Raw genomic sequence first — 26,453 nt, forward strand, 5'->3', positions numbered from 1 at the left:
TTGCAGATTCTCCCTCTTAACTAGATCACTGTGTACCCAAAATACGTGTAATTCAATTCTAAGAAATATATTGAAATTGCAGAATCACTAGTATAGAGACCTCAGAAATCCTGGAACAAAAAAGCCAACTATTAATGGCTATTTCAACTGAGTAATGGTTAACATTTAGAAGAGATGTAATCTGGGGTAATTGCTGGGGATACTTTGACTTTCTTGTATATGTTCTTAATCTGCATAAATCTGCATAAATGATCAGAAAAGCCACAGAGAAGTGTAGTAGGGATGCCACATGTAATTGAGTCATAAAAGGCTCCTTTAGAGAAGGAGACACTCAAAGCACAGGGAAATGTAACAGGCACCTTAAGTAGGAAAATGTGAAGTGTGATTTCTGGTAGCTGTCCTACTTGGGACACAAGTGGCCTTTGCTGGTCAGTCCCAGAAGGCAGGGCAAGACTGAAGGACCCAATATGCAGTCCCAGACCAGGGCTTTGAAAGGGGCTCCAGAGAGCCAGATGAAGCTGCAGCCTTGAGAGAGTCCAGTTATCATTTCTACAGGGTCAAGCAAACAAATGCCACAGTCCAAAGCGGCAGTCGCCTGGGGGCAGGGTCCTCAGAGATGGAACAAGAGCTTGAAAGGGAATCTAGGGGCTGGTGAAACTCTTGAAATCCAGGCAGGCCAGCTCGCTTTGGGAGTAAGGGGAGTGTTTATCTGACAGCTACTGGCAGAAGGTGAGGAGCCAAGACAGAGGATCAGGCAAAGAAGCCCATTAGGATATAGAAACTGGGCAAGAGAGAGATTTAAGTGATGATGGGGGTGAGGGGCTTGAACTGTGTCATAGAGACGTGTGTAAGTGTTTGCTTCCCTCCCAGTGGCATTTTTCTAATCCTTTGAGGCTCAAGTTCTCACGGTAGGTGCAGTGCCCAGAGCTCATAAGCCTTTCCCAGTCTTACCAAATTGTTTGAGAGCTGGACAAGAAAATGCCCTGGCTCTAAAATACAAAGCAGACTGTAAAATGAAATTAATAAATACTTCAAGAGGAAAATTATATGAATTCTTTTAATTTTTCATAACAAAACATTGTGCTTTTCATGTGGGATAGGACTACATTTTCCAGTGTTTGATAGTGTGTGGGATGAGGCCTCTAAAAGAATATGAAGGGTTTATGTAACCCTTGAATTGGTCTTTCTTCTGCTTGGCATAGTTTGGGCAGGGGAGGTTCAGTGTGTTAAGACTTCAGCAAGGTTGGGCAAAGACTGGAAGGCAAAAGTCCAAATCACACATAGCCAGAAATGTGGGGGAGGGGAGGAGAAGAGACTGGAAGGAAGGGTGTCTGGGACAGTTGCAGAGGTTGGGTTGACTAAGTGCTGAGAGATGCAGGCACAGTGCCCCTGGAGATGGTGCAGTCTGGTTTCTAATTTTGGAAATGTTCATACCAGGGTTTCCAATTCGGCAGGCAGGCTAGCAGTAAAAGACTGAAGTGTAGGAGAACCATCTAGAGGCCGGTGGCCATTCAGTGTTGTGTGGGGGTATAAATACAGAATTGACAAAGTAAGACAGGGCTTAGTTTCTAAAGCAGGTAGGCAGCAGAAGGGAAGCGATGACTGAACAGGAGAATCTGGTTCTTCTGAGGCACCAGACCAGTGGAAAATCAGTGAGTCAAGGAACACTGAGGTCCAGAGGTTCCAAGGCTCCTGGGTTTACTTAGTGTCTGATTGGCTACAAGGCAATTTCAGGAACACCACAGAAGGTCAACCAATGAGAATGGACTTCTAGATTGCTTGTCTGGGATCAGGGCCTAATTCTATTCTATATGCATCCTCGTTGGGAGGAGGGGCACCAGAGTCTAAGTGAAACAGGGAGTGATCCAATTGGAGATTACCCTGGAGACAGGACCCCTTTGTGTGTCCAGAGAAATAGGTATGGAACTGCCATTTCTTGAGTCAGGTTCCAAGATGACTGGGGTGAAGTGGCTCCAATTTAGGAGAAGGACACAAAGACAGGAAACCACCCAGTAGGCACTGCAGGGGCAGATGTTTAAACAAACTCTTCTAGCCAGGTACGGCCCTGATAGGGAGGAGGGTGTGTCTCTCTGAGGAGACCACAGACCCTGATGGGGAGACACTATGATGACTGAGCAGAGATAAAAGAGGAGGAGACCTATCAGTTGTACCTCTAGAGCCAATTAGGGCTGATGCAGATGCTGGTGGCCTCTGGCTGAAGAACAGAGTGGAGAGCTTTAGACTTCCCCTGGGTCTGTATCCAGGGTCCAGGGCCAACCACAACTCCTCTTTCTCTGTTACCTGAGAGCAGAGAAGGGGCAGGGCCAGGGTGCCAGCAGGAGAGAGCTTAGCTGGCCAAGCTGAAGAGACAGGTCATTAGGGACTAGATCATGGCAGCAGCAACTGCCTGGATCCTGGCAGAATAAAAGAATTCCAGCAACAGTAAGCGACTTTGGATAAGAGCCCTCAGCTGATGCCTGGAGGGATGCTGTAGGAGTTTTGGATAATCTTGTAGAAGAGATCATTTTTATTGTTTTTCTTTTACTACATATGAATAGAAGACCTGCAGGTAGCGTAGCCAAGACTTTCTTAGATGATATATTTCCCAGCAGAAGTACTGCTATTTCTAATGTGTGAGACACTAATGATACAGAATCTAGGAACTACTAGCATTTCAAGAGCCTCCACCACATTTAAAATCTAATTCAAATGAATATTTAACTGAACGGCTATAAAATGTAGCAGTATGCCAACCATTCAACTTATTTTTCAAATTTTTCACAAGAAAAACAACAAAAATCATCTCTCCTATAGTAGACCTGACAGATTATCCAAAGAATCAAAGCAGTAAATTTATGAACATGTATTTAATTTGGAACAAAGAAGCATTCTGAAATATTTGACATAATGTGACTGGGGACATAAAGGTAAGGCTGTTGGCCGGGCACTGTGGCTCATGCCTGTAATCTCAGCACTTTGGGAGGCCAAGGCAGGAAGATCACTTGAAGCCAGGAGTTCCAGACCAGCCTGGGCAACATAGTGAAACCCTGTCTCTACAAAAAAATAAAAAAAAAAAATTAGCTGGACTTGATAGTGTATGCCTGTAGGAGGCTGAGACGGGAGGATCCTCCTTGGGCCCAGGAGGTCAAGACTGCACTGAGTTATGATGGAACCACTGCCCTCCAGCCTGGGTAACAGAGCAAGACACGGCAAGGGAAGGGAAGGGGGAAGGGAGAAAGACAAAAGAAAGAGAAAGGAAAAAAGGGAAGGGAAGGGAAGAAGGGAAGAAGGAAATGGAAGGGAGAAAAGAAAAGAAAAAAAGGAAAAGAAAAGAAAGAAAAAGAGAAAGGTGAGAAAGAAAAGAAAGTAAGAGGAAGGGTACCAATGAAGGACTTAAAGGACTTAAAAATGGTCCTGTTCTCAGAATTCAGGGTAGGCCCTGTTCTGAGTTTTCTGAGAATTCTCTGGGAATGATTTTTGAGTGAGTACATCAAATGTATGGGTCCTTTTTTGCCATAGGCATCATTAGACAAGGGTTACAGGTATAGTTGTTTGAGTTCTGAAGTTTTTTGCAACCTTAAGAAGTCAGTATCATATAATATAAAAGTACTACAAAACTAGGAATTCACAAGCAAGATGAAAAGCCAGAGGCAGAAAAACGAAGACATGAGAAGAGAGAATGAAATTACGTGTACAATAATTTACAAGCTATTAATATTAAACAAGGATTTAGTGTTTCCTTCGAGATAAAAGGCCTCATATTTATTACAGTGAAAAATAATCAGCAAATGAGTTGTCATTTCTTTCCACATTGATTCCAGAAACTAAATGTCATTCTAATTGTATAAGTGTTAGCTTGTGAAAGTTGGGACTGAGTTTGGTTTCCTTGAAGAAAATTTAGGAAAGAAGGGAATGATACTTAGAAAAATACGTGGGATGCCAGGCATGGTGGTGTGCATCTATAAGTTCCAGCTACTCAGGAGGCTGAGACAGGATTGTTTAAGTTCAGGAGTTTGAAACTGCAGTGAGCCATCATCGTGCCTATGAATAACCACTGCACTCCAGCCTGGGCAACAAAGGGAGACCCTGTCTGTTTCTTTCTTTTTTTTTTTTTTTTAAAAGCCTCCACCACGTTTAAAACCTAATTCAAATGAATATTTAATTAGGTTTTATTAAATATTCAAATGAATATTTAATAATTTAAAAAAAAAAAAAGAAAGAAAAAGGAAAAGGAAAAATAGGGGAAATCAGCTTACTAGCAAAGAGCTTGGTGGACTGCATTAAAACTTGTAGAGGCATTAGCAAAATCCCCAGAAGCAGCGAGCCCAACAAGTACATCACCAAGGATTCATAAAGTATTGCATGTTTGCTAACAAGCATATTCCTTGCTTTTTTATCTCTACATGGAAGATAATAATGGATTTGTGAGTTTTGTATAGCTTAGTTTTTGACAACTAGAATTGGAAAATTATTGTATAAAGCAGGTGGTGGTATGGAAGGCAGTGGTGAGTCCATCGTGCCTACACAGCCATGAAATGGGAGCATCTGTGGTGTTTAATTTAGAAGAGGAACAAGATGCTACAGTCACTAAAATATCAAAGTGGGAAGCTTGATTGGTTCTTTAGGCAGAGCCTCATAGGGTTGGGTCATGGAGATCCAGAGTCTGAGGCTCATCTGTGTTTATTAAACTCAGAACGGCTGTTCCGATCTTCACTAACTGCTGACATAATTATAGGAAGTAGAACTTCCAAGTTGGCCATATACACTGAGTATAAATAGTTTCCTATAGAAAATCAACAATAAGTAGCAAAATAAATATGCAAAAGTTATATGCATATTTATTCAGTAGGCTTTTAGGCAGGACAGGTTGGGTGATCCTAATGGTTAATGCCTTAAACAAAGCAAGCCTGATACTGGCCTAGCAGAGGCACACTGCACTCTACACTAATGATAAAGCTGTTATTTATCTATTTTAAAAATTTACTTATGGCAGCAGTAAATGAAAGCCTATCATCTCTCTCTAGTTTTCCAATAGGTATCCAGTAAGTAGGAAATCAAATTAAGAAGGTAGTTCTTTAGCAGACTGGTAATAAAGCATCAAGCTTTAATAAGCTTAAATCCAAGCTTATTGACCATAAAACCATCTTCTACTTTGCTAAGCCGTTACAGTTTTGTTAGCATTACTTACAAGCCATATTCACTCTTACTATCATTTTATTGGTGGGTAAAGTCATTGAATACTGCAAGCAAGAGAGGAATTGTGTGTCCTAACACTTAAGGATGGTAAGGAGATCAAGCCTAGGGAAAAGACTCTATGAGAATACCCTGAGGAGCAATTTGACATCCTTGTGGTGGAAGTTTATTGAATCAGTTCCCAACTTTAGCCCAGTCAACTGTGAAGGGTCAGCATTATTCTTAACTTCCAACTGGAAATGTACTTGATGAACTTATAATTTAATTCTTTGAGTGTATTATATTTACTAGGTGTCTTAAAATTTTTAATTAGTGGAAGAGAGGGGGGTGACATACTACGAAGGGGTTGAAAGAGCTAAAAGCCTTAGTCAAAAATTACATGTAATTTTTGCTGTATGTCACATACTATAAAGTTAACACGGTTGCACAGTGAGTATAGCAAATAGTTTTAACTGTTCTTTGCTGGTGTTTGGAGATGGTAAAATGTTTACACTAATATTTCCTCTCTCCACCAACTCTTCTCCACTCCCTATACTCACTTCCACTTCTGTTTTTTAACTTTTGGAGTTTCTTGATCTGCATAAACATTCTATGAACTCAGCCCAAGGCAACTTTGAATTTTATGGTTACACTGCTAATTTTATCTTTATCTGAAAACTTTTGGCACAGATTTTGTTTTAAAGCACGTTTTGTAAATAAGTCAATAAGATTGCTACTGTAAGGCCACACATGTAATCCCAGCACTTTGGGAGGCAGAAGCGGGAGGATCACTTGAGTCCAGGAGTTTCAGCCCAGCCTGGGCAATATGGTGAGACTCCGTTTCTACTAAAAATACAAAATTTAGTCGGACTCATGCCTGTAGTCCCAGATACTTGGTGGCTGAGGCACAGAATTGCTTGAATCCGGGAGGTGCAGGTTGCAGTGACCCAAGCTCACGCCACTGTACTCCAGCCTGGGGTACAGAGCAAGACCCTATCTCAAACAAACAAAAAGAAAAAAGAAAAAAGAAAAAGAAACAAAAAAGATTGAAATGAGGGGATCTGACTGTCCAGTATTCAAATCCCAGTAAACTTTGGATGAATTACTTCCCATTTCTAGTTTTTGTTGCTTAATTTTAAGATGGAAATAATTTCTACCTTGAAGTTGTAGGAAGGTTGTTGAGAGAATAGAGATGATACAAGTCTATGCTTAGAATACTCAGCACATAGCAAAATAATAAATGTTTTCCCTCCCCCACCTCTTTTCTTGGAAAGCCAGGTAAGCAATGAGAAGTTGATTTATGGCCGGGTGTGGTGGTTCACGCCTGTAAATCCCAGAACTTTGGGAGACAAAGGTGGGAGGATCCCTTCAGCTCAGGAGTTCGAGATCTGCTTGGGCCACATAGCAAGACCTCATCTCTACAAAAAATTAAGATTACCTGGGCATGGCACACACCTGTAGTCCCACCCACTTGGGAGGCTGAGTTGGGAGGATCACTTGGGTCTAGGAGGTCGAGGCTGCAGTGAGCTGTGATGGCACCACTGCACTCCAGCCTGAATGATGTCCATGCCTGTTCAGGCAAAGCCCGAGTTGCTGGTTCCCCAAACTTCTTTAAAGAAGTTTACTCCTGGTAGCTCGATTAAGTATCTTTGTCCCATGACCGTGGGGAATAAAGAGTTCAGTTGTAACCCCCTTTTTAAACTAAATGGCCGCAGAGACAAGGCAGTCCCATCCTCTCTTCACACATTTGTGCAAGTGCAGCTTTATTTCCCACCGTGCAGCCCCAGGAGGCCGCCTGCTCTTCTGCACTCACTTCCTAGGCATCCCTGGCCGCCCCTCGGCAGGCTCTCCTTCTGGCCTGAGACTTCCAGCTAAGACTTATCCCCTCCACCCGAAAACTGCGCCATGGGGCACTGCATCTACCTGGAAAGTTCTCGATTTCCAACTGGAGCCTGTATATTGCTGGTTGTGTCTCAGCAGTCCTTACAGATCTGGGCTCACAACGGGAGTTTAGCAAAAGTTCTACCCTGGCTTCCTGGACCCAAGAAAATCCTGTGTGCACATATGGCCGCCGCCTTTGGCCTCTCCCGCGGATTAGACCAGTTAGGAGGTCTCAGTAGGCTTTAAGCAGGACAAGTTTTACACTTGGCCAAATAAGGGTCAAGCTAAGCAAGGCGCCTCCGCACGCCTAGCCAGAGCGGTGCGGGCTGCGGATCCTGCCCAGCCGGGAGCCCAGTGCCAGGCGGCCGCGGTCTCCCAAGCGCGGCGGCAGATCCGGGCCCGCCCGGAAGTGCCCGGCCCTGGAGGAGGGAGCAAGAGCCCGCAGGAGCCCGCGAGCCGCCGCCGCCGCCGCGCGCACGCGCCCTTGCGGGCTGGGGGCCGGGGCAGGAGTCGTAACTCGGAAGCCGGAGCCCAGACGGACCCGCGGCGGGGGGGTGGGGGCTGCGCGGGGGCGGGAGCGGCGGAGGTGGCCGCCCCTGGCGGCGGGTTTGTTTATCCCGGGGAAGAAGTTTAGGAGCGGGAGATAGGGAAGGAGGGCGGGTCGGGAAGGAGGGATGCCGTTCGGCGGAGGCGGCCGCCACAGGGACTTGCCGCCATCACCCCTGCCGCTGCCACCGCAGCCTCGGGCTCCCAGGGCCGACGCGGCCGCTGCCTCTGCAGGAGAGGAGTCTCCGCCGGGACTGACCGCTGCCGCCCCGCACGTCCAGGTAGGCGCCCCTCCCCCTGCCCCTGGTCCCGCGGCAGCCCCGGGCGCTTGCTCCCCTCCCCCGGCTCGCCGAAGACCGGCGGCCTCCAGCTCGTGCCTCACTGCGCCCTCTTCCCTCTGGGTCCCGGACCCCCGCTCGGGCGGCGAGCTCCGGCCTGCTCTGGGGTCTACCTCCCAAGCCGCCGGACCGCCCTTCCCTCGCGCGGCGGCGCCGCTTTCCCCGGGGATGCCCCCAATCCCTCCTTGATTTCCCAGCCTCCGGCTTCCAGGATCCCCTTTCGTTTTACACCCGGGCCTCGCCCCTTCTTTTCCTCTGGTCTCCCTCCTCGTCTATACCTGTATACCTCCACACCTGCTCCTTTTTACCTGAGTGCTGCCCAAAGCCAGAAACTGCCTCCTCTCCCACCGCGCAGCGTCCACTTTCATACCTCCTCATCCCAAATACAGACACTTGAAACTCTCATCCCTGGTAGCCCATTTTAGGCAGAGTTCTCAGCTCCGCAGACCGCTCAGTACCTCCACTCCCATGGTCATGCCTTTAACCTCGCCACCTGCTTTCTAATACATTTTTGCTCACTTATACCAGAGTACATCAAGCTAACCGAACGGTTCGGGGTCCAAGTCTTGAGAAAGCCCACTTTTATTCCTGCTGCTCTCCTTTTTCCTAATTCTTTTTGAGTCGATGTATTTGTATACTGATTCAACGTAAAAGAAAAGGGATGGTAGCATTTTCTCTCTCAAAGCAGTCACAGAACCCAGTAGAAATAATATTCACCGTCTGCTTATCCTAACTTTCGCTTCTCTTTCTTGACTGAACTCTGTCATTCAGTGATTCTTCCCAGGCTTCTGATGCTTTGTCTATATTTGAATAATCTTGGGCCTAGTTTGACCCATTGTAGTACTCACTTTCCTACTTGCAATTGAATTCACTGTTTCTTGGACTGGAAACTGACAAGGTAAAAGGTTCATACCTTGGAAAATTACTTCTCTCCTGCCACAATGGGATTGGTGGAATATTTCAAATTATCATTTCATCATTCTTGTGAGAAATGTTGCCTAGTGGTTAAGAACTCTTCTCTAGAGCTCAAACTAGTATAGTTACCAGGGTGTAAATCCTTGCTCTGCCATCTACCAGCTTTGGCTTTGGAGAAGTTATTTAATATTTCTTGGCCTCAATATTCTTACAGCTGTAAAATGGGGTTATGTATTACCTCATAGAATAGCGCTAATAATTGCACAAGTAAATACAAGTAAAGTACTTAAAACAGTACCTGGCACAGGGCAAATATCTGATAAATGTTATCTTTATCATCACTCCTTGGTTTTACTTGATCTGACTTGTGGGTAGGTTAATTCCAAGATAGGAAAGTGGGAATGGAAAGCTACTGTCTTTTTTTTTTTTTTTTTGACATTTAACATCCTTTTTTTGACATAGATAGCATTTATAATTTGTTATTGTATAAATTAATTCCTTCTGATTTGAAAACTACAGGGTTGTAGCCCACCAGTTGCAAGTCAACTGACTGCCAAGCTACAGATAGATCAGTCTTTATTTCAGATGTCTATTTGGAACTTCTACAATTTTACCTTTGTTTTGAGAATAAACAAAGTGAAAGTACTGTGTATAATAGATTCATCTACTGGAAACTGAGATTTTACAGATGAAAATGTTAGTACTGTAAGTTAAATACTCAAAACTGGTGGTATTCTTCGTACTCATCTGACCTTTATCTTCAATCACTACTCGAGATAGAGCTTTGGCTTGGCTTCATTCAGAAGGCTGGTGGCCGTTTTCTCTTCATGTGTTACATTCATTCATATTCACATGTCTTCTTGGCTTGGTGTTTACAGAATTTTACTCACTTAAAAAAATGCTGACAGTTTTTGCCACATTTGCTTACCTCTTGTGCGCTATTGCTTGTTTATTACATTTTTAAAGGACTCACATTAAAGGATCTGAATAGATATTACTTACTTTAGTGTTGTTTTAAATAGTAAAAGTTTGAAATCACTATTTGCTGTCCTAATTACATGTAAAAATATGTACATATGTAACTATCAAAATAAAAATGTTTTTCCATTTATAGTTTAAAATCATTCTTGTGCCACGATGGAGCATATTCCATACTTGGGGTGACACTGTTTTTGGTAATCCTGTTCCCTGACCTAGAATGACCTTTGCTCTTTCTCCTGCATATCCAGGTTCTACCTGTATTCCACCTCTCTCTGCTTCCACCTAGTTCCTTCCAACATTTCGTTTCTTGGCTTTCCTAATGTCTATATCTGCATTTTTGGCCATGAATTTTTTATAAGCAGTGCAGATTGAAGAAAACTTCCCTAGAATCAGACTTTTAAAGTTTATAGAACTTTGAAAGGCTGGGATAAAATTGACATTTAGCATCTACTCTATGCCTAGCACTATTTCTTTGGTTTTGTAAATACTCTTTCCAAAAATATTTAATGAGCATCTACCATGTGCCAGGCATTGGGGATACATGAGAGTGGCCCTTCTGCACCATGTTTCTGGGTGAAAATCAAACCCTAATGCTCTGAGGCATCTAAGCTATGTAATGAATTATCTCATCTCCTATGCACCTAGAATGGTACTAGCTATGTACCATTCTTGAGAGAACTGAGGAAGTGGTTACTCCAGTCAGTTTTTGTGAGGCTTAATTTCTGCAAAGCCCTAGTTGAGAAAAGCTCCTGTACAGAGAAGAGTAATATGCAGTCTCTGCTTTTTTGTAATTTATATTCTAATGTGGCACTGACAGGCAGTTTATATATATTAACTTTTTTAAACCCCGTAATAATTCTTTAAGAAGACTTTTTTATTCCTATTTTACAAATGAGGAACTTGAGAAACAGATGACTTAACTTCTGCAAAATCAGACAATTGAGAAAGTATTGCAGCCAGGCAACATAGTTCTCATCGATTACTCTTTTGACTCTCACACCTTTCACTTCCTTGTTGATTTACTTTAGAGAAGACTCACTTCCTTGTTGATCAGAGAAAATTCTTCACCTTTCTGAATATCTTATTTATTTATTTTTATAAATGTAAGCTTCACAGCAGAGTTTCCTTCTCTTTTCATGTTGTTTAGTAAAGAAAGTAAAGGAGATGTAACTCTTGTAAAGCACCTCGTCAAAAGTCTTATGTCAAGCCTTATGTATGACTAGATATTGAAGGTATTTACATTTAGTGGTCAGGCTCACTGTTTTGTTTGCTTACTTGGATTTGTTCACTTAACGAAAGTTTATTAACAGCTCATCTGTGCCAGGCACTGTGCTAGTCTCTGGTGACATGTGGTAATGGAAAGATATTACTTGTATTCATGGAGGCAGAAGTCTGTTTGGGGAATAAAATAAAGAAAAAAATTACAGGCCAGGTGCAGTGGCTCCTATCTATAATCCCAGCACTTTAGGAGGTTAAGGTGGGCTTATCACTTAAGGTCAGGAGTTCGAGACCAGCCTGGCCAACATGATGAAACCCCGTCTCTTCTTAAAAAAAAAAAACAGCTGGGTGTGGTGGCACGCGCCTGTAGTCCCAGCTACTTGGGAGGGTGAGGCCGGAGAATCTCTTGAACCCTGGAGACAGAGCTTGCAATGAGCTGCACTCCAGCCTGAGCAACAGAGTGAGACTCTGTCTCAAAAAAGAAAAAAGAAAAAATTGTAAAAAGTAATTAGCTACCATTACTGCTACAAAGGAAAATCATTGTAAAGAATGAAGGCCCACCAATCCATCAGGGAATGCTTCTCTGAAGAAATGACTTTTAGACAGAAACCTAAAGGATGAACTTTTAGTGACCCAAGTGATGTTGGCAATTTCAACTTTCTAGAACTGACAGACCCAGTAAGAACTGAACCTTAGTACATGCGGTTGGTTGATGGGGAATAGACTGGAGCAGATCACAATGGCCAAAATCCATGCTAAGCATTTTGTACTTAATCCCAAGAGCACTAGGAAGCCACCAGAGAAAACAGCTGAATAAGTTACCCAAATTTTTGCTTTAAAAAAATCACTTGGCTGCTCTGTAGAGAATAGGTTGGAAGGAGGCAAGTATAAATACAGGGAGACTAGTTAAGTCATTGCCTCTCAAGCTTGTCTGTGTTGAAGGACCAATTTTGTTTTAATTTTCAATTCATACTGGTATTTAGTAACACACAATAAGATGTTTGCTGTGGCAGTGTCAAATTGCTGTAAAAGTTCCTAAATGCTTTCTCTAGGTTTCTATATTTATTTCATTTCAGACCAATAACAAAAGTTTGTGGATCAGTGTCAGTGCACAGATCACAATTTGAATAGTATGGAGATTAGCTGTTATAATAATGTAGTCAAGAGTTGATGGAACCTTGGTTCCGGATGGCAGTGATAGAGGTAAACTACCCTGATTTGACAAATATTTGGGAGGAAGAATTATATAGATATAATAGATATAGAGGTGGATGAGATTTGGGGATCCTGGGGAGAGGAAAAGGCTGACTTCCAGGGCCAGTAGTTCTTGTGCTTAAGGTGGGAGTACTGGGGGAGGAGCAGTTTTTTATTTTGTAGTTTCAGGGAAGGGGGAGGTATTGGTCATTTTTCAATTTGAGGCTTGTTAAATTTGAGACTAAGACACAGAAGTAGAGATGTCTAGTAGCAATTGGATGTATAGGTTGGAGCTCAGCAGAGAGGTTTGGACTGGAAATAAATTGGAAATAGCGTACAGTTTATAATTGATTTCTTGGAGTGAGGGATGAGATTGCTTAAGGAGAGAGTATAGAGAAGATAAGGGGGCTTATGAGTAAGCCCTGTGAATCTTTTGCATTTGAACTTTGGTAGAAAGAAATGGAACTAAAGAGGCTGAGAAGGAAGAAGCTAGAGATTGGAGGAAAATTTTGTTGGTATCACTGAAGCCAGGGCAATAGACTAAAAAAGAAGGGAGTGGCCGGCTGAATATTTTGAATGCAACTGGGAAATCAATCAAGTGGCAAACTAAGGAGCATATGCTGAATTCAGCAACAGGAAGAAAATTTTATATTTCTGGTAGTCAGTCCACCCATAAACTGTTTGACGATGAATTTTGTATTGATCTGCTAAAACTACAATCCTAAATTAAAATATTAAATCTATAACATGAGCGTTATCTGTCTTCCTGAGTTCAGACATGTTTTTGTTTATCATTTGGCTGTTCTATAAGTATCTAAAACTTTTCACAGCTTATTCATTCATAGTATGTATTTCTTAAATAGTCACTATTTATCAGACACTGAATACTAGACTTCTAGGTATAGGATTAGAATTCAGAGATTAGGGACCATGGATGATTAAACAAATATTTGTTTTTCTTGTGTGATGAGTGCTGTCATGGCAATTTATTCAGGTTGCCTTGGAAGCACAGAGCAGGGGCATCAAGGGAGGCTTTCTAAGGAAAGTGACCCTTGAGCAGAGTGTTTCTGAACGTCGAGTTACATAGGTGGAGAGGGCGAGTTAATCATAGGTGGCAGAGGAGTTTAAAGAAATGATACTTTAAGTAATTTGAAAGTCTGCAAAGGCAGAAAATGGGGCTAGATTACATGGGTAGTAGGTTGGAGAGGTTGGCCGTACCATTTAAAGGTTTCTCACTTGAACTTGTATCTTTTTTGGATTTGTTTTTTTGATTAATATCCTTACCACCCATACAGTCAATAATTGTGGAGGTATCTTTTTACTATCTTTAAGAATGAAATATTTCTTCGTTTGAGTATTTATTGCCCAAGATAGTGTTTAATTTTGCTAGTTAGCTTTACATTATATGTATGAAACCCATACTTACAGATTCATTCAATAACTGATAGCATACTTAAATATTTTAGTTATATTCCAGTGACTTAGTATGGAAGAAATTTTATGTAACTTTTTCTCTCAATTTTAAGGAGTTAAGGAAAGCCTTGCTAAGGATTGGTGAAGATGTACTATTAAACCTTGGGTTTATGGTCAGTGATGGTGTTTTTGGGCTCAGTAGAATGACAGCCGTCCCCTGATAGCTTAAATGTTATTTTAGGTGGTTGTATTACATCAAACAGTCTACAAATCCCTGGACTTCTCTTTTGAACCATGGGTAGAATACAGTTTATAGACATGGATAAACTTTTTGAAGAATACTGTAGTTGGTAAAAGCTTAATTGGCAAAGGCAGTGTCTCATAGAAAATAATGGGATAGAAAGGAAAATTATGTTAAAATTAATTTTATTCTTTAGTTTATTTTATTTTTATTTTATTTTATTTTTTTGAGACAGAGTCTTGCCTTGTCACCCAGGCTGGAGTGCAGTGACATGATCTCAGCTCACTGCAACCTCTGTCTCCCGGGTTCAAACAATTATCCTGCCTCAACCTCCCCAGTAGCTGGAACTACAGGCATAGCCACCATGCCTGGCTAACTTTTGTATTTTTAGTAGAGATGGGGTTTCACCATGTTGGCCAGGCTGGTCTCAAACTCCTGACCTCAAGTAATCTGCCCGCCTCAGCCTCCCAAAGTGCTGGGATTATAGGTGTGAGCCACTGGGCTGGCCAAAGTGAATTTTAAAAACACAGTGAATGAAAAGTTCTAGAAGACATGTACTTTGTTTTATTTTTGGCAGAGACAGAGATCTCGCCGTATTTCCCAGGCCTGTCTCAAACTCCTGGCCTCAAGCGATCCTCCCACCTTGGCTTCCCAAAGTGCTGGATTACAGGTGTGAGCTACCCAACGCAGCCATAGAAAGAATATACTTTAAAAGGGGGTCAGCTTTTTCAAAACCTGTTTCTGAAATACCTTCTTGAGTTATTGTGGAAACATCATTGTGTTATTCTGATCTGCTAGGGTGGTCTTCCTGAAATTTCATGTTAGGAAAATTATAACTTTAAACATTTCTTTTTCCTAGTTCATACTGGCTTTAAAATCTTTTGTTCTTGCCTTTTCCTTGGTTTTAAGTTTTGTATGTCTTATATAACAACTGTATGCTTTTCATGTATTTATTATGGCTCTTACAGGTACCCTTTTAGAGGCCTTTTATCTTTATGTTGAACATAACTATAGCTCCTGTTTGGTATTCTTTATACCTGCTTATATGTTCTAAAAGAGGTCAGAATAATTATTAGCATTATATTCTGAATTGTGTAATACATGAGACTAAACTTTACATAGGTAAAAGCTAGCAGATTAAAATGATTTTTATATTCTCAAGTATAAAATTTTTGCACCTCAAAGCATCATTGAGACAGGTTAGATATACCTGAAGTGAAAGTATGATGAAGTTACTCATCTCTGCAAGATGGATATATTTAGAAAATACTCCCCTTCCCCCAGCACCCACACTTCTTTGGAGTTGGTGTGTTTGCTTTCATCCTATATTAGATAAATAAATACAAATATTTAGGGTTAACAATTAAAATCAAAGAGGTGTTTTTATTTTCTGCAGAACTGTAAGGTTAATAGTATACCTAAAAAGTAGTATCATGCTTTTGAAATATTATTTTATAGGTGTGAGCTGAGAATAAATTAAACAAAAATAACGAATAAAATATAATGTTTTATTTATTGACAAAGAAAATACCATTGTTTCCTGTTTGGGTATGTTTTCCGAAGCAAATTTAACAATTTTTTTCTTGTGTAAAATACATTTGTATCTCCCCTCCTTGAACCCCCCAGTTAAGTGATTTTTAAAAAAAATATATTTTATGTTTTTGAAGCTGTTTTAGGTTCACTGAAGAAGTTGAACGGAATAACAAATAAAATATAATGTTATATTTATTGACAAAGAAAATAATATTATTTCCTGTTTGGGTATGTTTTCTAAAGCAAATATAACAATTTTTTTCTTGTGTAAAATACATTTGTATCTCCTCTCCTCAAACCCCCCAGTTAAGTGATTTTTTAAAAAATAGATTTTATGTTTTTGAAGCTGTTTTAGGTTCACTGAAGAAGTTGAGCAGAATCTACAAAGATTTTCCATATATCCCCTGCACCCATACAGACATAATCGCCTCCATTATCACCATTCCCCACCAGAGTGACCCATTTTTTAAACTGATGAATCTACATTGACCCATCATTATCATCCAGAGTGGATGGTTTACATTAGATTCACGGTTGGTATTGTTTAGTATATTCTATGGATTTGGACAATTTTTATGACATCAGTCTACCATTATGATGTCTTTTGCAGGGTACTTTCACAGCCTAAAACTCCTCTGACCTAGGCCTGTTCATTCTTCCTTCCTGCAACCCCTGACAGCCATTGATCTTTTTACTGTTTTGCCATTTCCAAAGAGTGTAGCCTTTTCAGATTAATTTCTTTCACTTAGTATTATGCATTTTAAGTTTCCTCTGTGTCTTTTCATGGCTCAATAGCTCATTTCTTTTTAATGCTGAATAATATTTCATTATCTGGATGTACCACAGTTTATCCGTTGACCTACTAGAGGACATCTTTGTTATTTACAAGTTTTGCAGATTATGAATAAAGCTGCTATGAACAACCTTGTGCAGGTTTTTGTGTAGACATAAGTTTTCAGCTCTTGGTAAATACCAAGGACCATGATTGATGAGTAGCATGTTCAGTTTTGTAGGAAACCACCCCGCTGACTTTCAAAGTGACTGTACCATTTTGCATTCGCACCAGCGATACGTGAAAGTTGCTGCTGTTCCACATCCTTGTCAGTGTTTGGTATTATGCTGCTGTTGGTTGAAGTACTCTATAGATGTCCATTATGTCCAGTTGATTGATAGTATTGTTGAGTTCAAATTTGTCCTTACTGATTTTCTACCTGCTGGATCTGCCCATTTCTATTAGAGGGGTGTTGAAGTGTCCAACTACAATAGTGGATTCATCTGTTTCTCTTTGCAAATCAGATTTTGCCTTACGTATTTTGACGCTCTGTTGTTAAGTACATACAAATTAAGAATTATGGAGAATTTACCTCTTTATCACTTTATAATGCCCCTCTTTATTCCTGATAACTTTCCTCAAAGTATAATTAAGTGATTTTTTAAGGTAAAGATTGCAGTAGTCTCAAGGTGTTTTTTAAGCTGTCATTTGGATATATTTTTTAATGTTTTAGTAGGAAATTCCTCTGTAGTTTTTATAATATAAGACAAAAAGTGAAATAACAGTGAGTGTAAATTTGTTCTGAGATTGCCAAGGCAAGTACAAAAACAGGAAGCTACCAAATACCTAAATGAATTTAATTTCATTTAATTACACTTTTTTGGTGACAACATTTAGGCTCAGTTTAAACCTACTAACCATTTAGGAATTACATCGAGTTTTGGTAGAAAAGCTCAAGTGGGGCATGGGCACACACTAAGCAGATTTGGTCATTTCTGATTGCATTTAAAGTGCAACCTTTATCCTGCATGTAGATTTAAAAATAAAAATAAAAAAATAAAGTACATCTTTTAAAACATGAAAATACTTTTTCCTGTAAGCATTTTATCAATGGCATTTGAGAACTGCCTTGAATTGTGGAGTATCTTGGTTTGTGCGTTAATATTGTTGATTTTATTTTCTCGGGTGTCTGATTTATTTTTACTGTTGTCTCGCTGCCTCTCCGTACCCCAAGGCTTTTATCAACAAAAATTTCATCTTTAAGTAGTTTAATGAAACCAGTATTTTTTCTTATGAGAGTATACCAGGTGTATTCGCACATGGGCCTGAGAAACTGACAGCTTTCTACAGTGGTAAATATAACCTTTACATCAAATTTCCTCATAGATTATTTTACTAAAAGAGAAGAAGTACCCTTTGTAAAGCACTTGTGCCAGACAGACACTGTGCCGAGTACTTAAGACATTTTATCTCATCTACTTCTTATCAGTAACCCATGAGGTATAGATAATATCGTAATTTTTTGAATCACAGTTGCTATCAATTACCAGATGGATTATTATTTTATGTACCCCAGAGAGAGAGAGCACTGCGAATTTTAATTGTAAGATGCTATCAACTTCAGAAATGTTAAAATGTGACAAAATAGCTGTCTTAGAATTAGTGAAAGGTGGAATTAGTGCTACCTTTTTTTGTGGTTATCACTTAGGGTTCTCCAGACAGCTCACCTCCCAAAATGATGTGAAGTCAAGACAAATATAGGTCTGCTTTACTCCAGAGCTCTCCAGGCATCAGAGCATAGAGACTAGGAGCATACAGCCAGCTTGCCATTTAATAGCTGTATGACTTCAGGGAAGTTACTTAAAGTCTTAGTTTTCTTTTCCGTAAAATGGAAATAGAAATGACAATGGTAAAACCATATAGTTATGAGAACTGAATGAGTTGTATATACATTTATAATGTGCTTTCCATGAGGTTAAATGCTCTGCACATATATTGGTTAATTAAAACAGTATTGTTGTTTCTGATCTAAGTAGATGCTTTAAGCTTAAAAGGGAGAGGAAAAGAGCCTTATCAAATGGTTCATTGATGTTTTGTGCACATAATAAATATTAAAGTAATTTATTGATTTGTCCTTTAAAATTAATGTAAGATTGCAGTCTTGACAATTTTGACATCTAAATTATATTTTTATTTTGATAAAAATAATACTGTATAAAAGTTTGGGTGAAATCTGCTTTCCTTTCATCTCTGTTATGACATATTTAGTCAGAATATTGATGTGCTATGATGGATATCTTGAAAATAACCTGTGATACAGTTGGGATTCCTGTCAACCTCATAAGAAACTGATTCGGAAATTTTTTTAAAGGGTTTCAGTATTATTGACGCATGTTTTAATTTCAGTTAAAATACACTGCCTTTTCATTGCACGGTGTATAGAGGAAAGATAATACTGAGACAGTTTTTGTAATAGCTTTATGTGCAGATGATTTTGTTGGTTCACTTTGAGATTTAAAATCTTGTCATTTTTCTGAACCACAGTTCTATACAAATAAAATAAAATCTTTTCATATACCCTGATAACAAAAATGGATTAAGACTTCCTTTGAACTTCTTGCTTTTTCCCTTATTCCCACTTTTGCTTTGTTTTCATTGTTTTGTTTTGGTTTTTTTCGGACTCACATTATTCATTTACTTCACAAATAGTTATTGACCGACTGTTAAATGCCAGGTCCTGTGTTTACAGTGATGAATTGGAAATAGCCCTTGACCTGGAAGAACTCACTGTTTATTAAATGTCTAGTCATTGAGTATTTAGGCATGGTGACGAGGACTTTCTATATACATCTTTTGATTTAATCCTTGTAACTACACTACTAAGATAGGTCAGTGCTTCTCAAATGTTTCTATTAATAGATGGCAGAGAAGAGGAAACTCTTGGGGAATCAAAGGGAGGTGACAGTCTAAGTGTGGTAATGGTGATGGTGAAGGGGGAGAGCTTTGATGTTAAAATTCTTTTCAGTTTAGTGTTTTCTCTTACAAATGATTTGAGGCCTTGGTGGCTGTCACCTGTAATCCCAACACTCTGCAAGGCCAAGGTAGGAGGATTACCCGAGGCCAGGAGTTCTAGACTAGCCTGGACAACATAGCAAGACATTGTCTTTATAAAAATTAAAAAGTTAGACTGGACATGGTGGCTCACGCCTGTAATCCCAGCACTTTAGGAGGCCAAGGCGGTTGTATCACCTGAGGTAAGGAATTTGAGATTAGCCTAGCCAACATGGCGAAACCCCATCTCTACTAGAAATACAAAAATCAGCCAGGTGTGGTGGCACACGCCTGTAATCCCAGCTACTTGGGAGGCTGAGGCAGGAGCGCTTGAACCTGGGAGGCGGAGGTTGCTGTGAGCTGAGATTGCACCACTGCACTCCAGCGTAGGCGACAGAGTGAGACTCCATCTCAAAAATAAAAATTAAAATTAAATTAAAAAATTAGCCACATGTTGGTGTTGCTGTGCATGCATGTAGTCCCAGCTACTCAGGAGGCTGAGGCAGGAAGATCACTTGAGCTCAGGCATTTGAGGAGGCAGTGAGCTATGGTCTTGTCACTGTACTCCAGCCTAGGAAATAGAGCTAGACCCTAACTCAAAAAAAAAAAAAAGAAAAGAAAAAAAGTTGGCTTTTGCATTCTGTTAACATACCTTTCTTTGTTTTGATATAAACAAATTTTTAATGTAAAAAAATTTTAATTAGCATGAGGGAAGATTCAAAAAAGTATCCTGTTCCCATTTTAGGGTAGAGAGAGTATGATACTGGGAGCAGGATTTTATTACACACTTCAGAGCATCAAGGGTGCTTATTTATTTGTTAATTTTTTTTTTTTTTTTTTTTTTGCTTTTTTAAGTAAACTTTTGAAGTATAACATGCAAAGACATGCACATATCATCATACATCATGTATGGTCTTTTATCCTGGCTTCTTACTCTAAACGTACATATATGGTTATGTGATCTGTGAACCCGAATATGTGAGACAGGTCTCAGTTAATTTAGGAAGTTTATTTTGCCAAGGTCGAGGACCTGCGCTGGGGTAACAGCCTCAGGAGGTCCTAATGACGTGTACCCAAGGTGGGCAGAGCATGATTTGGTTTTATACATTTTTGGGAGACATGAGACATCAGCCAGCATATGTAAAATGAATATTGGTTTGGTCCAGAAAGGCGGGACAACTCGAAACTGGGATAGGGCTTCCAGGTCATAGGTAGGTAAGAGACAAATAGTTGCATTCCTTTGAATTTATGATTAGCTTCTCCAAAGGAGGCAATCAGATACACATTTATCTCAGTGAGCAGAGGGGTGGCTTTGAATAGAATGGGAAGCAGTTTTGCCCTGAGCAGTTCCCAGCTTGACTTTTCCCTGAGGAATGTACCTTGTAATATAATCATTGGGTCATATGTGTGCTTTGTTCAGTTTTAGTATAACCCAGTGATTTCCAAAGTTGTACCAATGTATATAACCTCATCAGCAGCAGATGAGAGTTCTAGTTGTCCCATATACTCTGGAACATTGACTTGATATTCTCTCTCATATATTTAGCCATTCTGGTGGGTGTAACATGGTATTAAGTTGTGGTTAGGCTATTTTCTCAAAGTAAACATGATTCCTTTCCGTACTCCTACCCTTGGTCCCCTCTGTGCACAACAGAGACCTGTGTATTTTCGTAAAACCCATCAGATGATTCTGGTCGCCTTGCCAGTTGGTAAGAGGCAGAATATACAACAAATTTAAGTATAATTTAAGGAAAATGAGATGGTCGTGAAAATTATAGCTCCACAGTGTAGTTTATTGGTTTTCTGACAAATAGTGCACTTCTGACTTGCTAAATATGGATGAGTTTTAAGATTTTGCAGGCTGGCGAAAAGTTTTATAGGCTTTTTTATTTTACTGAGTGAGTTTGCAACATTGGCCCAAAGCTCTAATTACACAATGCTGGAATGTGCTTGTTCTTACTTGAACATCTACCCAGATTGCAGGTTGTGTTCATTCATTATTCTGTGGGGTTTTGCTACAGTTTAAAGAAGGGAAACACTATATGAGCAGATGTTTGTCAATTTTCAGAACTTGAAAAAAGTTGACAAAGTAACCATTTCCTCACAGCATCCTGTGTATTGTTTTATATTTAATTTCTTGTGTTTTTCTTTTAAGTTTCACAGAAGTGTTGCTAAGCTGTATTTTTTGTCATTTTGTAGTGAAAGCGCAAGAGTGCAAAAAATATTTTTCCCTTGTATCCTTTTCAGTGTTAGGATTGTAGTTAATCTTTTCTCATTCCTTAATCATTATAGTGTTATGCCCAGACCGTTTGTTCCCCAAAGAAGACCACCAGAGTCCAGTGTCAAAGCCAAGCGGCAAGGATCTTTACTACAAGTTCGAACCTGGTCCCTCCATTCCACAGCATACAAGAGGGCCCCGAACAATGCGAGTGTTTGCTTTTTATAGCCCGAAAGTTACAGGGGAACAAAGAAATTCTTTTGGTTCCCGCGCTTTCAGTAAAACCTTGAACGGCTGTCTCCTTATCGGAGACTTTCCAGGTGGTGTTTGTACTGGGCTCAGGGAGTTTGAGAGATATATGGCGATACGTGGTGGGATGGGAGGATGGGATGTGTTTGTACTAGGCTCAGGGAGTTTTGAGCCCGGGGCGGAGGAATGTGCCCAGCTCCTTTCATTCTCCCCTTCTTTTCAGGTATCTCTAGAGCCAATCTTGGGTCTTATAAGTCTGATTCTGTTTCAGCGTTTACAGGTTGGTATTGGGCTCTGAGGACCATGAGTTGTACGGTGTCAAATCTCTCCCTAACAAATTGTAAAATTCTGTTAACAACACAAGGTCCTACGGTAAGCAGGAATAGTAGACTTAGCAGGGGTCCAAGGAAGGGGGCTAACAGAAAAAACATAGAGGAATTCCACCATTGGTCTGCAGCTGAAGCAAACTGCCATGTTTTTACTTCTGCGCTTAACTTGCGTAACTGTTGGACCCGGTCCTCTACAAGCCCTGATTCATTTATGTAGAAACAACAGTCTTCTTTCAGAAACATACATGTACCACCTTTTTCTGCAGTGAGTAGGTCTAGGGCCCTCCGGTTCTGCAAGGTTACCTGAGCTAGGGACGTGAGCTGCCGCTGAAGGGAGGCAAGGGACTCAGCCGACTCCATAGCAACGGCAAATTGTTGGTACAATTTGTTGCTTTCTATGAGGGTGTGACCTAGGGCTCCCCCCGCCAGTCCGGCCGCCATGAGGGATGCGGTGAGGGAGATTCCCGCAATGAGGGGGAGAAATATGGCTCGTGCAGGTCTTGGTCTAGGGACTGGGTGAATAGCAGTACTAGTCCAGTTACCGGTGTACCCTAGGAACTCGCCAGCAGTTAGTAGAGTCAACCGGGGAACTAATGTGACAGGAAGACACAGTAGGTTGGCAACAGAGGGACACGTTCCATTACACCAGAAGAATATGCCCGGCGGAACCTTTAGGGTGATATTAGGGGGCATTGCAGTGATGCTGCAGAGGCTGGAATTGGTTCCTGAGAAACAGTAGGGAAACTTCTCCTGACTGGGGTTTAGGTATAGGGGCACGTTTAGGATAGGAGCATATGAGAAGTTTCGGAGGTTGTTAGCTTGGGCAAAGGTAGAGGATCCCCATGGCAGAGGGACAGCAGTTAGCGGTGGACGCCCTAGAGTGGCGCACAGAAAGCAGCCAGACAGGCTGTGAAGTCCTGTAAGGTTAGCAAGTTCTAGTCCTTCTTGTAATAACTTTAACCAGGAGAAAGGACGTAAGTCTTGTGTTAGTCTGTTTTCCTGTCGTTGGATATTCCCGTGGACCAGGGGCAGTACTTGCACTAGGCCTTGCCACAGATAGAGGTGACTGCTAGGCCATGTGGAGGAGGGGGAGTAGTATACAGCGCCATGTTGAGGCGTGGTCCAGCGGGAGTTCCAGGGGTCTCTTAACTATCCATGTATATGAAAAGTCTCTATCCCGTCTATGATGGAAGGGCCACTTAGGGTCTAACTGTTTTCTCTCTCCCCAATAACGGGGTCTAGGGATGTTACAATAGCTATAAGGACAGCCGGCATTTTGGTGCCACCAATAGTGTTTACAATTGTATTTAGTCTGATCAAACTCAAAGCATATTATTGGTGTCCTAGGTTTGGCTATTTGAAAACCAGTAAAATTTAGTAGAATTGGGCTGTTGCACCCTGAGGAGGGGCAATCAGCACTGGCCAATAATTTCCCGGGCTTATGAGGTTGTCCAGGGTGGGTTCGGTTTTCATAAAGCCAGAATCTCCAGACAAAGGGATTAAGAGCTGGTTTTGTGATTTCCCCAGTGGCCACTAGGGCGACTAACGTTAGGGTTAGACTACCTAACTGCATGTTTGCAGTGAGCTATGCTGCCGGCGCAGGGTGAGTTTTAAGGGGTTGTTCCTAGCTCTTTCCACAGTCTACGTGTCCGGTGCTTCAGCCGCCGCCGTGATTGGTCCCAGAAGTTCGGAGGTTGGGTCCACTGGCTTGACGTGGGTGTAGTGGATCCACGACGTGATGCCTTCTACCCTCAGGGCGGTGGGTGTGGTTAGGAGTACCTGGAGTGGTCCTTTCCACCTGGGTTCTAGGGTCTCTTGTCGGTGTCGCTTGACCAGGACCCAGTCTCCCGGCTGGTACGGATGGGGTGTCGGCGGGGGACCGGTCTCATATAGTTCCTTCAGCTTGGGCCAGATTTCTTGATGAATTTTTCTGCAAGGCTTGTAGGGAAAATAAGAGTTCAGAGACATTTTCTGTTTCAGACTTGAGCAGATCATCTTTTAGGCTGGGAACTAAGGGTGGGGGTCTGCCATACATAATTTCATAAGGGGTAAGGCCCAGTCTGTAAGGGGTATTACGGGCCCGGAACAGAGCGTAGGGGAGAAGGACCACCCAATTAGCGCCAGTCTCCTTAGTTAATTTAGTTAAGGTCTCCTTTAAGGTCCGATTCATCCTTTCTACCTGTCCTGAACTCTGGGGCCTATAAGCGCAATGTAGTTTCCAATTTGCCCCAAGGATGGAAGCCAAATCCTGACTTACCTTAGCGACGAAGGCTGGCCCATTATCTGACCCTATCTGGACGGGGAAGCCATACCTGGGGAGGATATCTTCCAGGATTTTCTTTGCCACAATCTGAGCAGTTTCCTTTTTGGTGGGGAATGCTTCAGTCCACCCTGAAAAAGTATCTACAAAGACAAGTAAGTACCGATACCCGTATTTTCCTGGCTTTATCTCAGTAAAATCTACTTCCCAGTAGATACCGGGCCTGGTTCCCCTGAGCCTTGTTCCCGTTGCAGCCTGGGATTGGGGGTAGGCGTTGTTAAGCTGGCAGACTTTGCAACTTGTCACAATGTTGCTGGCCGTCTCGGCTGTGTTCTGAATTTGAGCTTAGAGCGTCTGATCAGGTCTATCATCCCCCGAGCACCCAGGTGGGTGGTTCGTGTGTTCTAACACTTTTTGTCCTAATTTTTCTGGTAGGATGGTTTGGTCATTAGTATCAGTCCACCACCCATTCTGGATCTGTTTCAGGGGAAGCTTGTCAATCCACTGGAGATCTTGTTCTGAATAATCAGGGAGATATGGCAAGTCCCGGGGGCCCGGGTCAGGGAGCTGGAGTGCAAGGAGTTGGCTGGGAGCCTTCGCCACCTTCCTTGCAGTTTGGTCTGCCAGAAAGTTGCCTTGAGCAGTTGGAGTAGTTAGTTTCCGATGCCCTGGGCAATGCACAATGGCTAACTTTTCTGGCCTCCATAGGGCTGTTAGCAGGGCTAGGATCTCTTGCTTGTTTTTTATCTCTTTTCCTTCAGCCGTCGGTAACCCTCGCTCCCTGTAAATGGCCCCATGTATATGCGCCGTTGCAGAAGCATATCGGCTGTCTGTATATACCGTCAGCTTTTTCCCCGCCCCTAAGGTAAGAGCTTGGGTGAGCGCTATCAGTTCGGCCTTCTGGGCCGATGTCCCCAGGGGCAGGGGTTCCGCCCAGATTACCTCAGTCTCTGAAGTAACTGCCACTCCAGCGTACCTCTGGCCCTGATGCATGAAGCTGCTCCCATCAGTGAACCAGATGAGGTCGGCGTCAGGAAGTGGGCAGTCCTGCAGGTCTTCTCGAACTCCGTGCACCTGAGCTAGTATCTCGGTGCAGTCGTGGAGTGGGGCGTCCAGGTCCGGGTTGGGCAGCAGCGAGGCAGGGTTTAAGCTCGTTGGGGGCAGGAAAGTTATCCTGAGAGGATTTAGTAGTAGTCCTTGGTAGTGGGTGAGCCGGGCGTTACTCATCCATCGATTAGGTGGCTGTTTGAGTACACCTTCGATGGCATGTGGAGTAACGACCCGCAATTCTTGCCCCATGACAAGTTTATCAGCATCCTGCACCATCAGAGCCGTGGCTGCAATCATTCGGAGACAAGGGGGCCACCCGGCAGCCACTGGGTCTAACTTCTTTGACAGGTAGGCAGCTGGCCTCCGCCAGGGGCCTAAGTTCTGACTTATTACCGCCTTGGCGACACCTTTATTCTCATCTATGTATAAGTGGAAGGGCTTGGTAACATCAGGTAGTCCCAGTGCAGGCGCGGAGAGTAGGGCGGTTTTAATCTGTTGGAAAGCCGACTCGGCTTCGTCTGTCCACTTAAATGGCTGCTGCCCCCGTGTTGCCTGATATAAGGGTTTAGCCAGTTCTGCGAACCCAAGTATCCATAGTCTGCAAAACCCCGCTGACCCCAGGAATTCCCTCACTTGTCGGGTGGATTGTGGCCTGGGGAACTGCAGAACAGTTTGTTTCTGGGCGTCTGTTACCCAGCGCTGCCCTTCTTTAAGCAGGTATCCTAGATATGTTACCTCTGGCTTACAGATTTGAGCTTTCTTTGCCGAGGCTCGGTAGCCTAGATTTCCCAGAGCTTGTAAGAGACCCTTGGTCCCTTGGATGCAAGCTTCTTGGGTCTCAGCAGCAATTAGGAGGTCATCAACATACTGTAGTAAGGTTATTTCAGGGTGTTTGCGTCGGTACTCACCCAGGTCTTCATGGAGGGCCTCATCGAACAGGGTAGGAGAGTTTTTGAATCCCTGCGGCAGTCTGGTCCATGTCAGTTGGCCACTTATGCCCCTATCAGGGTCATTCCACTCGAAGGCGAAGAGCTTTTGGCTCTGTGGGGCTAAAGGCAAACTGAAGAAAGCATCTTTCAAATCTAAAACAGT

The 26,453-nt window shown here is 42.1% G+C and overlaps 1 protein-coding gene and 1 long non-coding RNA gene across 5 annotated transcripts in view; one reads left to right on the plus strand and one right to left on the minus strand.

Annotated features, from left to right (window-relative positions):
• LOC103876203 overlaps positions 1-7,445 on the minus strand; it is a 60,339-nt gene extending 52,894 nt beyond the window's left edge. The window contains exon 1 of the long non-coding RNA XR_635329.3: positions 7,096-7,445. This is a non-coding gene — a long non-coding RNA (uncharacterized LOC103876203). The remainder of the gene's footprint in view (positions 1-7,095) is intronic.
• An 84-nt stretch (positions 7,446-7,529) lies between these two features.
• Positions 7,530-26,453, plus strand: part of SPOPL (speckle type BTB/POZ protein like) — a 74,153-nt gene continuing 55,229 nt past the window's right edge. The window contains exon 1 of one of the 4 annotated variants that reach the window (XM_003907437.3): positions 7,530-7,880. The gene's annotated coding sequence lies outside the window, so the exon portion shown is untranslated. The remainder of the gene's footprint in view (positions 7,881-26,453) is intronic. The other 3 variants (XR_635332.2, XM_009182139.4, XM_009182138.4) reach the window with 3 other exon arrangements.

This window comes from Papio anubis, chromosome 10 (genome assembly GCF_008728515.1).
Source record: "Papio anubis isolate 15944 chromosome 10, Panubis1.0, whole genome shotgun sequence".
NCBI lineage: Eukaryota > Metazoa > Chordata > Mammalia > Primates > Cercopithecidae > Papio > Papio anubis.